The sequence below is a fragment of the Falco punctatus genome (genome assembly GCF_963210335.1).
Source record: "Falco punctatus genome assembly, chromosome: 4".
Classification (NCBI taxonomy): Eukaryota; Metazoa; Chordata; class Aves; order Falconiformes; family Falconidae; genus Falco; species Falco punctatus.
Genome location: NC_137583.1, coordinates 19,127,478 through 19,141,473, shown reverse-complemented (window position 1 = coordinate 19,141,473; position 13,996 = coordinate 19,127,478). Strand labels below are relative to the sequence as shown.

Sequence of the window (13,996 nt, the reverse complement as noted above, 5' to 3'; positions counted from 1 at the left end):
ATCCAAGCTCAAATATTTAAATTTAGAGCATCTCCAAGTCTTATAAATGCATATCCCAGGAGGGGAAAATAAATAAGTAAATAGAACCTGTAAGAATGGTGTTGATTTCAGCATAAAACACTCCCTGGGCTGCTCCAAGCTCCAGGACGCCCCTGCCTGCCTGCGCTCCTGAGGGTTTGCAGGAGAGCATTTCCCACCGCCAGGACCAACTGCAGTTGGCTGCTCGTCCTGAAGTGGCAAGAAAGCAGAGAAAGGCAGTACATCATGGGATGTTTTCCCCTTGGGCAGGGCTGAAACTCATGTAAGGACTCAAGCGCCTTCCTTCATTGACAGACTCGCTTCAGCAGTCGCCAAAACTGCACTGCTTCTCTGTGAGAGCTGGCAAAAACCAGCTGAAGATTCAGTTTCTGTTGTGTTGAGCCATGATCCTCTACGAACTATTGGTGCCAAGTTTTAAGCAGCTCCATGTGCAGCGTTTTGTAAATCACTTCCAGATATGCAAATAGCATCATTAAAACATTTGCATATACCCCTACGTTTCTACTTCAGGTCCATATGCCCAGGCTGTAGAAGAGGGCAGAAAATAACGCTGCAGCATGGCACAAGGCAGGTACGTGAGTGGAGGGTAGGGAGCAGTGGGAGCAGGGAGGTGCAGATCATCTCTGGCTGCCCTGTGACAGCTGCTTCAGGAGCCTCCGGGAGCTAAAACCTGTTCTGCAAAGGAGTAAAATGCAAAACGTACCCTCTCTGCATTACGCAAAGAGCAACTGGCATGAGTAAATTGGTGTGTGACATCTCCAGTGGCGGAGGACCTATCCAGAGACATGCACAAAGGTCTTTTACCAACTCAATGCACTGACTTTAATACTCTCCCACTCTACAAGACTTTGTAGCATCAAGGCTTCCTCGGCTACTTAAAACATAGCACAGAAACTTGAGAAATGAATTTGTAGAAAGGTGCAAACCACCCATCAGCAACCTGAAGAGTCGTTGCAGGGCTAGAGGCCGTAAGAACCTCTGAGGAAATGAACAAACTAGGGTGGCTTAGCTTTCAGAAAACAAGTCAAACAGGGCATAGGAAAGCAGCCTTCAAACACATAAAAAGCTGCTGGAAAGAAGCAGGGAGGAATCTATTTTCCATGCCCATGGCAGACAGGAGAAGCAGTAATGGGATTAAATTGCAGCAGTAAAGATTAAGGTTAAATATTAAGGAAAATTACTGAATGATTAGGCTAGTGAAGCACTAGAATAGACTGCTTGGGGAGGATGGAGAGTCTCTGTCATCAGAGGTCTTAAAGAATAGGTTAGACAAGTGTCCGTTAGATCCTTAAGATGGAGAGGTGGGGAAGATGGGCCCTTAGGACCAATACCTGTCCTGCAGCCTGGGGAAACAGGCAACATGATATGAATCATATCTATGCATGCTCACAATCTACAAAGATGTTTTCAAAAACATTTTAAAACTAGTATAAAAGATAGTCAAAATTGTAGCCCTCTTGGTAACAAACTGCATGTGTTTGTACTTGTAATGCTCTGCTAATTGTTTCACAGCCCTGGGTTTGGTTGCACTGGGTCAGGGGTTTGTATCTTCAGTTGTGCTCTGATGAAATCCTTGGGATTCCTCAAAGCTCTAAAGAGTCAATTTTGAAAGATTCCAGTCTCTAGCAGGAACATTTTCATTATTATTTTTCCTAAAAGGAAAAGCATCAGGAAAAGAAATTATTTCGATGCCCAAATATAACAGGGGAAATACTTTTTTTTAAAAAAAATCATGTTTCCCTCAATCATCTTTAATAAATGCCAGTTACATACTTCATTCACTGAAGTCATAAAATAGAAAACCAAGATGAAACTGTCCAATTATTTATTGAAAAACTATCTCTCAGTCCAGCTCTACACTAAAATGTATATACCAATCCTGTAAACCCTTCAACACATGCCGAAGTCCGTAATAACCTTGATTAGCTGGTGATAGTGCCCCATTCCTAAACCTCCTGTAACGTGCAGACCTGATAAAATAAAATGGCCAAAGCCACTATGCAGAAAAAGCAAAACAAACTGCACTGCACATGTTAATAAAGAAAATAAATTAAATACTTTTTTCAGCTTCTTATTCTCCCAGGATGCAGAGCTGTTACAGAACTGAGTATTACTAGCCATATTTTTGAAGGATAAACCAAGCCTGTGCAGCTCACCCCATCCCACACAAGGAATCTGAGTCTGGAGAAGAGGCTGTCAGAGATTTTGGATGTGTTTTAATTCAATGAGAATTTTCCATCCACTTCCATGAAGCCAAGTTTTCTCCCCAGATCTGCTGTTGCTCCAACAAGTGAGGCGTGCTGTCATGTGGCTTCCCTTACTCAGACATACAGACCTAACACAGATGAGTCTATTTATGGATGATTAGAAATAAGTCTACAGAACAGAGTCCTAGAGAAAAGTACAAGAGCGCTTTGCCAGTGCAACCAGGTGTAGACCGGAATCTGGGAGGGGGGACCTGTGCTGCAGAATTAAGCACTTTGCAGGATGGCATCTGAGTTAACAGTCTGAAACAGTTTCAGACCAAGGATCAAATAAACCTAAGCAGGCTAGCGGAGTTGATTTGTGGCTTGGACATTCATGTGGAAAAGACTGTCAGGTTTAGCAAGGTGCTCATTAAATAACGGCGACCAGCGTAGCTTCTGCAGACCACCTCCCCTGCCTCTGCAGAAAGGACTGAACACGTGTTGGTTCCTTTACACAAAACCACACGCTTCTATTGTCCAGTTCAGCACCTGAACAGGTAAAATATAACAAACAAAATTTACACCGCTAACTTTATAAACAAATCTCTAAACCTCGGCCAGAGAACACGCCGCCGGGAGCACTGCTGCCCGCGTGCACTCCTGCGCGCCAGCCCAGTGAAGAAAACGCACCTTTCGCTGCCTTGCGGTAAAGAACATCTTCAGCAGCTCAGCTCAAAAACAGACCACTGCCCTCCGAATCATAAACCCACAAGATGAAGATACCAACCCACTACCACGCGGCAGTATTTCTACCCAGAAGGCGCACTCCACAGACAGGCACATTTTTCTTGTCCTAAGAGTTCGAGAGAATGGGAAGGTGCATGAAGCGATAACAAGGCTAAAGAGATAAGGCTGAATTCTGGAAGCAGGGATTTCAGAGAGGTGGGCGTCCCCCTCCACCATCCCTGCAACGACAGGGAAAGGTGCAGAGCCCTGCCGCAGACCTGGGATGCCCTCCCTTTTTAATCAGAGTGAAATATTTAAATAAGGCCATAGCAAAAAGGCATCGTGAAAAAAGCAGGACACTAATTCCTGAGCAAAAATAGATAATACATAATGAAAGTTACCGGATCGTCAAAGATTTTAAATGCCTAATGCCCCAAATTCTTTGTGTGCCATGTCCTATATGACAGGTTCAATATGACACATCCCTGCAGGCCAACACAATCTTCTGCCTGCACTAACAGGTCTAGTGGATAGCAAAAGGATATATGATTGGCCTTTTAAAAGAAAACACGATTCAGATTACTCATCTAAGAGCACTAGTTATGCAAGTTTCTGTGTCAAAAGAGTTTCTGAAGAAAGAGTGATCTGTGAAAACAACATTATAATTTGTTCTCCAATTAAAGTAACTGTAGGAGTAGGCATGTTCTCTAAGAGTTGGGGTTTGGTAGGAAACATGGTCAACTAGCAGAAGACTTGGCTGTGGAGGTCTGACCGAGCCATTCCAGAGCTTGTATATGTGTGTAAATAGCCCAGTGGAACTCAGACACGTCCAGACTCAATGACTGGTCAACACTCAAAGCCTGAGGTACTTGCTAGGGCTTGGCAAGGAGACACATCAGTGTCCTTCTGGTTTTAAAAGCAGCAGCAGATTGTTGTGCATAGAACAGCACCACAGCTGCCTGCGGGAGGAGCTGGGGGGGCTGGATCTCCCTGGTGGGACAGGAGGGAAGGCAGGAGTAGGTGCCTTGTATCTGGCCACAGTGTGGACCAGCTTTGGCGTTGAGTTGTTAAGCTTGCCTTTCGTTGGAGAGGCCCAGGGAAAGACAACAAAAATGGGTCTTTGAGAGCGGTAAAGAAAAAGGTGATAAAAATGAACTGCATGAATCACTGAAGACCACGCAGAAAAAGATACCAGAACAGGTGGTGGCCATCCAAAGCTATGGAAAGATGAATTTCCAGCATGGTAAAAAGTGCTAACGGAAGCATAACTACACCAGGAAAAGCATCTTATTAGTAACAGATTTTTTTAGAACAACCCTAATTTTAAAAAAGCAGTGTTCAGCAATGCTGCAAACACCTCGAAAGTTTAAAAGGATGGATTCCTCTTAGTCTCCATACCCATACATTACCATATCATTTACCACAGAATAAAGACCCATCAGTTTAATTATACAGCTAAAGACAGGTGGTTGTTGTTGTTTTCTTTGATGATGGTGCACTGCAACAATAAACAGGCCTGTTATTTTTAAATTAGCATATGGGTTCTTTCTTTGATGATACAACATCTGTGGTTAGAGTGTATGTTGAACTGGAGAAAATACCTCCTGGAAACATCTCCACAGACTCAAGATTTCAAATTTAGAACAACAAAAGCTCCACTTGAATCCCCTGTTGTTGGAAGGAACAGCAATTAATTATTAAAAAAGGAACCAAAACATTACCATCAATCCTGCTGACAAGAGGTGCTGGTGGTTACAGTGGACAGGGACAATTATGCACATATCACAGGGCTACAGACAACTTCTGAATTACAATTACACCAAGAAACTCACTGCAAATATCACAGATGAATACCACTGAAAAACATTATCAGGACTGGCTTGAAACATATGTTGCATTAGTGCTGAGGGAAAATAAAGCATACACCAACTTCAGAAGAGATGCCTGTCCAAGCAAATTCTTATATGTTAAAAAATTCTGCATTCTGGAGCCTGTGCAAAGAAATTTCCCCACCCCCAAAAAAGATTGTACTGCATGAACTATTTTTACAACTCAAAGTGTCCATTTTGGAATTTTTCAAGTGCAAGTAGACAAAATGCACACTTGCAGGTTTTTTTCTGATGATGCTAGTCATGACCATGCTGACAAATGCATCAAAAGGGGATGACCAAAGGGTCCTTGCAACATGTGCTGCACCATGAACAAGCATTACTGCTGCAGATGGGCTGCCTTGTCCTGCCCATCATCTGCATCGTTCTCAGGCTATCTCACTGGCAATGGCATTTGCAGAGGATTCTCTTCATTCAAGCCCACTGAGAAATGGGGAGATAGAAGGATAAAACAACCAAGGCAGTGAAATTATAAACCAACTGGAAACCCTTCCCATCCTTTGAGGCTGACTCTGAAATGAGACACTGCTTGATATTTTAATATTAATATTTTAATATCAAGCAGGATAAAGCTCCTGAGTATTTGCTATAATAAGTTAAATTGTCTTTAGTAAGAAGTAAAGGACATAGTAAACTCAAATCGAGAGTACTTGTAAGACCAGTCAAAATGACCTGGCCCTTCTTTGTGTTAACAAAACTCTGGGTGAACAGAAAAATGACTAAAGCACCATCTGTACACAGGAAATGGGGAAGAAAGATAGAGCAATAAAATTGGAAGGCGATAATTAAAGAGACGTGAAGAAATCCTATAACTATAGATTCAAAGATGGAAAATTCAGCAAACTTCAATAGTTGGCATTTTTTATTCTCAGTCCAGGTTTCCTTCCATCAGTGGATCTCAAAGCAGTTTACAAATATTAGCTGATGAAATTTGTTCTTCTGCCAAGTTCCCATTGACAAAAATCACATCTGTTAATGCAACCAAGTACTGGAATAGAGTTTAGTCATGAAGATTTGAAAAGCTTTTGGATGTTCAGCTTCAAAATGTTGTCTCCAAAATTCCCCAGAGTAGCTGACCTGGGAAAGGAAGGCTTGCAGGCTGCTCTTAAAAGGTACACGTTCCACCTGCAGGGACTTTGTATCAATCCTCCAGTGTCCCAGTAAAATATTGAAGTACTGATCATTGAAAATAACTCACATACAATAGCCTAAGCCTAGCGGTCCTTTAATTCAGTTCTTACTAATCAGATACAAAATAGTTCACCTTGTGATTACAGAATGCTTTAGGTTAGCTGGTCAGCTCCTCACCTGCTGTGAATTGCTATCCTCATAGTGATTTCAACAGAGCGCTAATACTTTATTCCAGTTGAATATCAGGACAAATATCACTTCTGAATGTCTCCAACTACAGAATTTTGGTCTCACAGCACACACAATTTAACACTCACTCTTTCACCAAACTGTTTTAGATAGCCAGTGTTAAAGCAAAAAAAAGATACGATATAGCCTGAAGTGGCATAATAGTATTCTGTGATTATGCTATCCTGACATCATTTACCACTTTTACTACAACCTCTTTTTTCCATGCTCCCATTCTTCCAGAAAATAAAATCTATAATATGTAATAATTTAGAATTAATATCTTGATTCCCTAGATCCTTTAATGAATTCAAATGCACCTAGGGAATCTAACCAAAGACATCTGTTCATGAATAGTGAGAATTATTACCAAGTCCTGGTGGAGACGGCAAGATGCCATCTCTTCCCGAAGTACCTCCCAGCTGAGAAATCAACTGTCTCCTGGCTGAGTTTTCTTGTGTCAAGGTTTTACCATGTTATGTCTCTTGGGATTACTTACTAACAGGAGCTCCCTCCCAAACTTTTACAGCCTCCAGAAAGAAGGAAGATGAGCCTAGCATTTTTTTGTTGTCCAACTACACATGCATGCTACCTTTATCATATAAAATAATGATGGCCTCAATTAATACTAATTACTACTCCAAAGTTTCACAAATCCCTTTTTAATCATCTTTGGGTTTAACTGATTTACCCTAAACCCCTCTGACTGCCAAAAAATTAACATTTCATTAGACAAATCATAACCTACTCCCTATTCTCCAAAATCCAACCCATCTGGAAATATTCTACCTCATCAAATGTCAGACTTGCACAGTATAATGGAAAACTATTTTTATTTAAAAACCACACATACATACACATAGCGAGTGTGATGTATCTATACTTAAAGATGCAGATCTAGAAATATCACCACACCCACCTCCCACCCACCACTCACTACACTCCAGAAGATGTCCAGTGTCTTCACCAGTTACCATTTTACTTCTTCCTCGTCTTTGCAAATCTTCTCTCTCCCTTCCAAACATCCATCACAGATTAATTTACCTCTACTGTCAGAAATGTAAACCATCAGCAGCTTGTTATATTGAAGAGGTTAAATGAAACTTTTGACATGACTTGTGTTTAAAATCCATCTTTAGCTGATGGCATGTCATCAGCTAGAAAATGTGTAATCAGGAGAGCAGACCTGAAAGTCTGAAAAGTCAGAGAATGCAAAGTTCTGCTGGAGGTTTTTCTTTCCCTTCCCTTTTTTTCTTTCTTTTTTTTTTTTTTTTTTTAAATTTAACAAGTTCTAAAATATATTTTCTATTTTTGGCTTCAAGTGTGGCTATGGTCTGAACAGTGATTGTGTAAAAATGGCACCTTCCTACTCAAAAGATCTGCTCCCTGTATGCATTCTGAGGGGAAAAAAAAGAGCTGCTTCAGAAAAACCATGGACCTGATCTCTGGCTAATCAAGGTATGGGAATTCAACATCACCTCAAGACCTGTCCGGTGGGTTTCCTGCTTTCTAATTGGTTAGGCCCACATAAGTAATAAACATGTAGATGCATATGTTTTAATCTTTCTCTAAATTTTCGTTTTGTCTTTTGTTTCTATTTTTTTCCTTTTTACAAGTTCCTGTTGCGCAGCTGTCAGCAACGCATCTGGTGGTACATGGCAGGATGGGCCGACTGCAGCACAGGTCCATGCCTCGTTCACACACTTCCAGTGTGACATGCCAGTGTGAGGAGTCTCTCTTGGTGCCTTCCAGTGCTAAGAACACTCAGACTCACACAGCTACAGGGATTTTACCTAAATTCTGCTTAGGATCTTGTTACTCGAGCATGCATCTTGGCTGTGCCTTTATGACACAAATGCCCGTCTCAGATCAGTCTTATTGAAAAAAGATTAAAGCACAAATTTCACTGAGCTTCTCTTTACCTTCAGTTGGTGGTCCAAACAGCAAAACATGACCCCCTAACACCCCCTGCCCTTCTGCAGGAGCTTGCAACACCCTTTTGCCTTCCTCGTGCCGATAATATCATATGTGATGAAAGATGCTTTATCCATGGCCCTGCAGGTCCACAGAGGCCAATATATCTGCTATATCCTTAGTGTGCAAAGCTGCTTCTTTTAGTTCAGCCCACAACAGTTCTTATTAAGACACTGAGGACCTCAATAGCCAGCAGTAGGGTAAGTATATAGACTCCCCTTTACAAGACACGGGCTCCGCATGCCTCCCTGCAAGCTTTCTAATGAATCAGTGAGACACAGCAACCACAGGACCCCGACAGACCGATGCGATTCCCAAACTCCAACCATCGTTCGACTTTTGCGCCGCTTCCTCCCGACCCCACTGATTCACAGCTGCATCACCTCCAATTCATCCCTTTGCCTGTGAAGCACAGATTAAGGATGCTCAACCCTTGTTTGATATTATACACAAGTTCTGATACGTTTGGTGTTTTTCGTGCTTTCTGACTCACTTTTATCCATAGTGCTTTCACTCCCCACTAAATTATCCCAACACATTTCATTAAAATATCCCATCATCAGTCATATTATTCTCCACTTTGTACCTTCTTTTACCTCATGGAGATTGATTAAATCAGCATGATGGTAGCTGAGCAGTGTTTTGGACTCAGTGTGACCACATCTGATTTGTTCAGAAAGGATTTTCCTTTCTCTGGATGCCAGAGGGGTGCAACTTGATGTTGACTTCTTAGTGCCTTTTCTATTTAGAAAATCAGCTACTGAAATTGTTCCAGATTAGTTTGTTTAAGCAAAAGCACCAGATAAAATTAACACAATATTGACAGAAAGAGAACTTTAAACTCTGCAGCTGTACCAGTATTAGGTGCTCCAAGGTAATTCTTACAGTCTCGTTGCAACTTGTGGCAAACTTAAGATAATAATACCTTAAATTTATACAGCCGTTGTTCTCCAGAACTATCCAAAGACACTTCAGTGACTATATATAGTCATTACTTCACCTACCACCAAACTGCGGCTACCTTAGGGATGGAACAAAACACTCACTTTCAGCTCTCTGCATCTTTTAAAAAGCGATTGGAAAGGAAAAAGAAATTTGCTATAGTTTCAGGTGAGCAGCTAAGTACACAGGGGGCTGATCTCCAGCAGAACACTCACAGGACAGCACGCCCCAGTCCTGGTCAGAGTTTCCATACTTAGCTAGATGTCCCAAGTGCCTGGGATTGTTGTTTTCTGTGTACATAAAATACCAGAGTTGTCTCTCTTGGTGGAGACGTCTCAACCTGCAGCAAATCCATGAGGTGAGGATAGTGCCCAGAGGGCTAAATTACACCACAAAACCCTGAGAATGAAAGTCTTTTCCATCTCGTCAGTCCACAAAGCCATGGCTTCCTGATATCTGCAATTCCAAGTTTTCTGTGTGTTCAGTTATTTTCATGATAATTTGCACCAGAATTTGAGCCTTTCACTGTGTGCTTGTCACTAACTGCCTTGCTGATAAAAGTGGGAAGATTTCATCTTGTTCCTAAGTCCCCGCTTGCAAAAATACCTCTTTTTCTGCATGCAAACAGCAGAATTTGTTGAGTGAGAAGCCTTATTTCTACATGTGCTCTCTCTCTCCCGCCCGCCACAGTCCCTACATGGCTACTCGGTTTCTTGGCTACAGCAGCCACCAGCAAGTTAACAACATGTCCCCCTACATGCTTGGCGAGGATCCACGACGTATCTGCTGGCCCATTCTCTTGCTCGAGAAATGCTAAATAGCATTGCTGGCATTTACATGTCTCTCATCACTGCAATGCCATCGGCCCAAACATTCCTCCTTTCCTTCCCATCGGATACCGAAGCGGCGATAGCATCCGAGGATTGTCGTGCCTCTGGTTCACATGGTAATTCAAGCCTCAGGCTTGCATGACCACGCTTGCTGGAAGCCTATTTCTGGAGATGGTGATTTGCAGAGTGGACAGACCCATGGCAAAAATATTGGCCATGCCGTGATTTACAGCACTTGTAACTGGTAATCTGCCACAAGAAACTGCTTCAGCCGTATGGTCTCTCTCCAGAAATAAACGAACTGCACTAGCTAAACGCTGTTGCTGGGCATAGCGGAAGCATTTACCCGCCGGAGAAATGCAATGTGCTCTGGGACACAGCAAGAAGCCTGGGATCAGATGATCCAGCTGTTTGTAACGGGTGCTGTGGTGTCACCCTGAGCAGGTCTTTGTAAAATCTCCAGCTTCTTTTGTCTCCCCACAACCCAAAGGTCTTGCCAACTGAGCCTTCACCCAGCCCGGATGCATGCAGGCAGGGGAGCTGGAGCAAGGCTGACGCCAGCCTTTTGTGGTTGGGCTGAACCAGAGAACAGCACACTCAGGGCATCATTCCCCACAACCGAGGCACATGCAATTAGATGACAGCAACAATATTACAGCACTGGGAAAGCGCTTGCTTCAGAACTCCCGTACCTGTTGGAGCAAAGTCCCCATGGGGTGTTTACAAATGGTTCATCAAAGCAGAGCCCTCAGCCTGCACACAGTACCCTTCAGAGGCACCGCTCGCACCAGTTCAGGAGATTGCTGCGTTCGTAACACGCTATTTTCACGCTTCATGTTCTGTGGAGGGCAGGGGGTGGCACCAGACACTGGTGGCATTCAGTCCCATGGAGGTGCTACAAACGTGTCGGGGCACCAGACGCTGGCATGCTGTGAGAGCGAGTGTCACGGGAGGGCTAGCTCTACCTCCAGACAGAGCAAGACCTGTATGATTAACTCTTAAAGGCAGGCTGCATTGTGCTCAAAGATAATTTTCCTCTGGCATTGATTTGAGGTGCAATTTGAAATTCATGACAATCTATGTAAATGTGCTTGTGACACTGACGAGACACACAGCGCGGATTATGCGTGACATCTTAAGAGCACACAGATTTTTTCATAAATACTCATACAATGTCTGCCTTTTAGACATCCTGGACGTACTCTGTTCTCAGGTTACATCCATCACATTTAAAATAACTCCCATGATTATATCAATACAAAAGAATTTAGTTTGGCCTCTAATTCTATCTGCAGATTTAATAATCTTCTCCGTGTAAATGTAACAGAGAATAAGAAATACAAGGGTCACAGGTACTGATCATCCATCTTTTAAACTGGGAAGTATAAGCGGAAATGGAAACAGTGAGGAGGGGGAAGGAAACACTGGGAAAAGGAGGACGCAGGCAGCTCCCCCTCCTCACCACTGCTTTCCTCAGCCTGAATTTTCCCTGTGGCTTGACACGATTGCTTGACCACAAACAAGACAGTAGTGATATCCTGCTATTTCTTTTTGAATTTACATGTATTCCTTAACACAGTATGGCCTTCCCAATGTCAGTGACGCATCCATAAGGAGTTAGGGACAGGCACTGGTTTCCTAAGGCAGACAGCGCTGACACCATGGATAACCTTAAAGGGGTTAAATTCAAAGCGAGTTACAGAAAGAGGCTCTTTCATGAGTGAGATAAATATGACTAATGTAGTTTTACTAGAGACAGTTAAAAATAAAACCTTAAAGAAAAACATGCATTCATTTTACACGGCAGACACTATTATTTCTACATATTTCAGATTCATTTGCAAGTTAGGAAAATTGTGACTGAAAAAAAAAATGTTAGCAATCACATTTACAAGCAGAAATTCTACTGTGTTGAGTCATAAACTGCCCCCTTGCCTCAGCTATATTACGCTCCGGAGTTAAATCTATTCTTGAGCTTTTTCTTCACCTCATTTAGCAGCGGGTATATCTTTTGGATTAATTAGAGCAATCCTCTCATTCAATAATAGTCAATTGTTTTCTGTTCAACCATTATGCATAATTGTTTTCTTTGATCCATACAAATGCCGGCTATTTTTCATGCTTAATTAAACCGGCCGCCACTCCCGCGCGGCGGGGCGCGGGGCGCTGCGTGGGACGTGCTGCGCGGGGTGCGCCGCGGGCGCGCAGAAATGCGGCGGCGGGGCCGGCCCTGTACCGCTCAGCGCGGCCGGCAGAGGGCAGCCGAGCAGGAATAATCCCGGCCGAGCGCCGAGGCTCGCCGCAGGTACATCTCACAGCAAACTGTTGGCCTCAAAAGCTTTTATTTTATATTTTTTTCCTCCCTCCCTTTCCTACCCCTCCCCTACTCCCCACCCCACCCCCCGCCTTCCTGACAAGCGTATCCCTGGCAGGCCAGCCCACTGCTTACTTAACCAGCTGCCTGCTCCTGGATAGGAGGCACTGTTCTGCCCACCTGACTGAGGAGATGTTGAAGAGAAAGGTCTACTGGAGGGAAAAAAAAAAACCCAACGAAAAAAACCCCAAACAACAACAACAACAAAAAAACCCCAAACCACCAAAAAAACCCAACCCAAACCCCAACACCCACTCCTCCACCACCACCCCCCAAATCCAAACAAACGTAGCGGTAACTGGTGTCTGCACAACCTTCCAGTCTCACTGCGTGATCTAGTTCTAAAAAATAGCAGAAATAAATTTGTGCTTTTTATCTCCAAATCACAACAACGATCAAAGGGGGATGTATTTTTTGCAGTGGAAGAACTGCTAGTTAAATCCTCACAAGAGGGCGAAGAGCTAGGGCTCCCTGTGCACACAAAGATCAATGCTTCTGTGACTATTCTTCGTAAGGTTACACATGCATATGTTTTACAGACATTTATAAACACAAACATACTTCTAAAAATATACATACACATACAAAACTTCTTAATCCTACTTAGTAAATAGAAATCTCTAATTCCTTAAAGTTTTTATATGCTTACATGTACTTTTATAGGTCTTTTTAAAGAAAAATTACTTTTTAAAATAGGATTTCAGCCATCAGAAATGGATGTGATGTGCACAAAGGCAAAATAACCCTAAAGCATCATCTTAGGGAAAACCATTCAGACCCAACCAGGAAAGTTACAGGGATCGAACAGAAAGGCGTGCTCTGAACCACGGTGGATGTTCAGCACAGTTAGGAGTAGCCAGCATGTCTGCCAACCTGTTTTACTTTAGCGGGATGATTGCTTATAAAGGTTCCTTACTGCTCCACATTCAGCTTTAAAAGAAAAAAAAAAACCAAACCAAAAAAAACAAACCACCAAAAACAAAAACACAAACTTGCTTTAAGGAACCAAACCCATTAGTTAAGAGCGCAAACCTTGGCCAAAGTGATCACTTCAGGCTACACGTTTCACTCCCTCCCCACAGCAGTTTCCATCTGCTGATGGCTCTGGAGAGCACAGGAATGACAACGGGGATGCTGTTGGATCTGCCTGCTCTGAGAGGCTGGATCCTGCTCCCCATAGCCAAAGATGCAGAGCAGGGCCGGGATGTGTCCCATGTCCCACAGCCCTGGTTTGCGTGCAGCCTCAGAAAATAGCCTCCACTGCTCCCCAGGCTTCTGGCCCTTTGGTTTCACCACACCAGTTGTTCAACCTTCCAAGCCCGGTTCTTGGCTCTGCTCGGGCTGTGTTTAAAGGCACTAAGGGCTTCCTGGGTACAACAAAAAGACCTCACCTCCAACCCTGCTTTAAAGCATCACCTGCAGGGATGGGTGGGTAAATCAAGGCAATTCACAACCTCCCTGGGACACGGTGCCATCCCACCGTACCCGTCCAGCACCTGCAGGAATGGAGACGAGCCACCATCACCCCTCTAACACCAGCCATGGGGCTGAGGCCCTGCTCTCACAATACCACAAAGTTATTTCAATTTTTGATCAATTTTGGAGGGGAAATCTACTCGGTTTAGGGTTTTTTACAGGTTCTGCGTGAGGTGCACCCCTCTATATCAACTCACAGAG

General features: G+C 43.3%; 1 protein-coding gene across 1 annotated transcript in view; it reads left to right on the top strand.

The window, feature by feature from the left end:
* Nucleotides 1–1,331: 1,331 nt before the first annotated feature.
* The window catches only part of MDFIC2 (MyoD family inhibitor domain containing 2), an 82,271-nt gene continuing 69,606 nt past the window's right edge, over nucleotides 1,332–13,996 (top strand). The window contains exon 1 of the mRNA XM_080383152.1: nucleotides 1,332–13,996. This exon is cut by the window's right edge and continues 19,307 nt beyond it. The gene's annotated coding sequence lies outside the window, so the exon portion shown is untranslated.